Source organism: Chaetura pelagica, unplaced genomic scaffold, assembly GCF_000747805.2.
Source record: "Chaetura pelagica isolate M959 unplaced genomic scaffold, ChaPel_1.0 scaffold68, whole genome shotgun sequence".
NCBI classification, from domain to species: Eukaryota; Metazoa; Chordata; class Aves; order Apodiformes; family Apodidae; genus Chaetura; species Chaetura pelagica.
Window position 1 is genome coordinate 4,724,830 of NW_009954407.1, and position 4,718 is coordinate 4,729,547.

Here is a 4,718-nt window from a genome sequence, read left to right on the forward strand (position 1 = left end):
GTTCTGCTCAGGGTGAAGGTTATGCTGCAAGAGGTATGGGAGAAATATTCTTCAAGAATAATTGGCTCATCTAAGTGGTACACTTCTAGCAATAAACTTAATTAAAGTTAAAGCTTTAAAAGTTCCATCTTCAATTATGGAGCTACTTAACCAGTTACTTGCATCATAAGACTCATCTGCTGCCATTTGCATGAAGTGAAAAACAAATCCAGTTGCCTGTGGCACTTTTGGGGGTTTGTTTTTTTTGCACATCATATTGCAACAGAAATTTCTGATTTGTTTTACTAGAGATGTTTGAGAGAAGGATTTATGAATGAAACAGCACAGATTTGTTTCTATATCAGCACTTCATTTAATAACCCTCCCTTTCCCTGCAGTAGATGTAAGCCGAGCAGAAAGGCCTCTGACACTCGGGCACCGTAGCTCTCTCTGGCACTGCCTGTGTGAGTCAGCCAAAGGAAATGGAGCAAGTGATGCTCATAACACAAGGACCTGAGGGGTAAAGTAGCCTCTCCCTGCCTGCAATGAGGGGTTCAAATCCCAGTGAGACCAGATCTGATTCAGACTGGGAAAACAGGGGGATTGCCTTAAAACACAGGAAGTTCACATTCCCATCCCTTAGCCACGTGCTTTGTGACCTCTTACTCAGTAGACTCTGCAATGGGCTATGCCACATTTCTAAGATCAGGCCAAATCTGAAGCCTACCAAAGAAGATGGAAAAAGTCCAATGCTTTTGAACCAGGCCATGATTCCTAACTGATGCTACCATTTAAATACAGTTAGAATCTCAGGACATCTGACAGATCACATGTATTATCCTTGGGCAGAGGGAGAGAGGGACACCACACAGTGCTGGCACATCCCCTGCCATTACACAAACAAGGGATGCCTGACAACTGAAAGAACTCAATGCCAATTTGCTCAGAATTGCTTGGCAGAACAGCAATCACTTTACTGATTAAATCATCAGTCAACTAACAAGAGGCAAAATTCAAGTTAAAGGAAACTTCACAGTGTTGCTATGTAAAATTTTCTCTTCCATTCTCAAGCTGTTATGTGATCTTGTGAAATCATGCTTTGTTCTCTCAGAGCCTGTTGCCATGGAAGTGACTGAAATATTCCAAGTTAAGCACTATAGCCTCTATTTCCTAAATAAATAAGCAGCTTTTCCCTCTGCAAAGGGCCACAAACAGTACTTGTGTTGCTCTCAGATATGCATTGCTCTTGCCAAATTATTTAAGCACCAAGCTCAGCTCTCAGCAATTGGGTCACCTAACAGGAAGGACCAGCTAGAAGATGCTTCCTTATGTGTGGATAGAAGGGAGATGTTCTGGAGTTTTGGATTTCAAAGTATTTTGAAATCAGACTAGGTCACCCCTCACTTCTGCCATTTACTTGCAAACAGGGCCCATGGCAAACATGAAGAAAAGGAGAAATGAGGTGAGGTTCAACTCAGGCAAAGCTTGAAGTCAGATGTCCAGGTGGACAACACAGCCCCATGAACAAAAAGGAAAAAACAACAGAAAGCTCAATATTCAGCTGCCAAACCACTTCTACTTGTTAGGGAGTAGGATGATACCTTGCTTTTTTGGAGAAGAGGGCTAACATAGCTTGATACACTTTTCAGAAACACTTGTTGTGTTCAGGAGAGCATAGATAACTGCTGCTGTGCCTGCTGCCTGCAAGGACAGAGAGGGAGAGAGATAGACCCCTTGTTTCCCCACAATGGGGCGGACCTGAATGGCACAACATTCATTTGCCCTTGTTGATGCATTCAGAGAACGCAACCAGGAGAATTGAGAGCAATCTGACACTGCAGAATATCCCTCTGAGTCTCTTTTCAAAGCACAAATATAGCAGTGCTCACTTTATCAGTAGAGTGACCCTTCAACAGTAGAAAAGCTTAACTCAGAGAAAAATCTGTTTACATGTTGTTTCTCACAACATATGGATTCCTACTGAACAAAGTTTATGGTGACAGAAACATTCCTGACATTCCAAAGCAGCTGCTATGTTTTCCCTATTATTTATTTATGTATTATTCCCCACAGGAAGGAAACTGGGGAGAAGAAATTCATCATCTTCACAGGTTTCATATTCAAACTTTTGCAGCATTTCACAGACTTATACAGAAGTTCTGTATCCTGTGCGGTTCTTCCAATCTCATTCTAAAGATGCTGCATATTCAAATGTGTTTTTTCCCCATTCCTCCATTTTCTAATTTCTAATTTGAATTTATCTACAAGTGAGCAAGTACAGCCCTTTTCATCATACAGAGACCTCAGGTTTGGCCCTTGGCTGTTGATCCTTCCAACTTCTTGGCTGAAAGGTTTTTGAGTAGATGGAAATTCTAGGTTGCTTGAGCTTACAGAAATTGAAGTTTGGAAAAATTAGGCAATGTCTCAATGATCTCTGTTCCTAACCACCTTGGCTAGGACTGGACAAGTCAGGTGCAGCCAATGAGCTTAGCAGACCTGATGGCTGTTGCTGGGAGTTGCACTGGTGGGTGGCACTGGAGCAGCAGTTTTGCTGAAAGCTGGTGGGAGCACCACACTGCAGAGTAAGGATGCATAAATCTCCCTAATTTATTATGCAGGTTATTATCCATGAAACCTTGACATCATGTAAAATTTACTGCACACCAGTAAATAGAGGCAATGTTCTGTCAAAAAGCTGCAGTCTTTCCATACACACAAAGCAAGTTCCATCCATACATTTTGATTTGGAGACCTTTTCTGTATCAGAGGCTTGTATAAGCATCTGGTATGAGATAACTACCACCACAGCACCACCACTAGAGCAGGGTTACTGAGTTCCTTAACAGAAGTATCTAACTGGTAATTGTTTAATATTGGATATAGTGTTTAAAGTCATCCTTCTTCCAAATGCAATAAACCAATAATATATAATGACAGTAATGAAATTATTTCACTTAGAACACTAATAACAGGCATCATCTGCTCTGTTGCAAGTGCCCTTTAGATTTCCTTTCCTACAAAGTGTGCAAAGGGCTGGAGCACAGATGATACTGCAATTGAAGCTCTGTGACAGCACCTTCAGGCAAGAGGCCTAATATATTACAGTATCAGAGGAACACACAAGTTATAATTTTGATTCCTATGTATTCTGCAGGAACAAGAGTCCCACTGCACAGCAGCTGAATCCAGCCCTGGATTTGTGGCAGGCGCATACACTGCTGATTAGGCAAGGTGCAGATTTTACTTAATGAGTAACGTGCAGTTCAGTCTTACTGAATCTTTGAAGTGAAAACTTTGGCTATTCCAGATGAAAATAATGACCCTACTGAAGGGAGTCCTTCACCTTTCTGATAAGTGAGGTGGTAAAAGTAACTAGCTCATGTGTTAACCAAGAGTTTCATAACAAACAGAAGATAGTAAATCAATAGTAAAAAATCTTGTGTCTTTCTTAATTTTTAGACACAAATTTTATCCATGGAATACTTTCAGATATTACAATTAGGAAAACTGATAGATAAACTTTCACTTTTTTATATGTTGCCAGAAGCATGCTCAGCCCAAACATCTATGACCACTAAACCCTTTCTGCCCCCTTGAACTTCAGAGTGTTATAAAAGCTATTATAGCAGAAATGGGTTCAAATTATATCAGAACATGAGCAAAATTTAAATTCCCTGATATATCCAATAAAGAATTTTTTGTGCTATTTAGGGCAAAAAAAATTCAATCAACCAACCAAAAATTCCTGCTAACTTCTCTCCATTAAGGTATCTTATCGTGCACAATTATACTGCACAGATTGATAGCAGTGAGCCATTAAGGTCTAAATTCTGGCCTCAAAGCCAACCAGTACACCTCTAAAAAGCTCTTTGAAAATCTGAATCAATGAAAACTGATGCAACTGCTTCACTCTTGCTGTGTAAGTACACATCCACATCTATGAAAGCTCTACGGGCAAAAGCAGACCATCTATTTTGTAATCGTAACAGTGGTTAGTCATAAAAAGATAGATGACTTCAACTGCCTGTTTCAAACACTCTGGGGTCCAATTCTGTCACTTCACGCACATGGTAAGATAAATGTGATGTAGCTGCAGAGTTTCCTCCTTCCACTCCCTTTCAGCTACCTCAGAGTTTCTGGAGGGCAGCCAAAGCAGTAGCTTCTGCTTTAGTTCATAGACAGCCCCAAAGAGAGGTTCTGGGAAAGAAGGTTGAGGTCTTGGGTGACTTTCCAAGACAGCCCAGCATCACACAGGTGTGCACACCCTCACCGGCAGAGGCAGTGCCCCTTGACACCACCCTTGCTTTTCCAGGCAAGGACTCTGGTAACCACTCAGAAGTGCAAGGACTCCCGATGTCTATTGAGGAAAAAAGTATGATTCAGGGCCAGAGCTGGATCTTAGTCCTCTCTAAGGCATCTTCTGATATTGACAGCCTTTAGGGGTCTTTCTAGCAGGGTATGAAATCGAGCACTCCTGACTTGGCCCTATATACTTATTAGCTGAACTGTGTTTAGGCATGCAGAGACAGAAAATGCACCCCCTAAAATGGAGCTAGTCCTGCCTCTCAGGCTATTGGCAATGTAGTCTTTCATCCCAAGAGGGCACACAGCTGCCTGCATGCTTTGGTTTCCCCCTTTGACAGCTATAATAAAAATCCTTCCCTGATATCACTATAATGTGCTAGGACATCAGTGTTTGCAGTTATCTGCTTTGCTCCTCTGCCTGGTTTTTATTACTG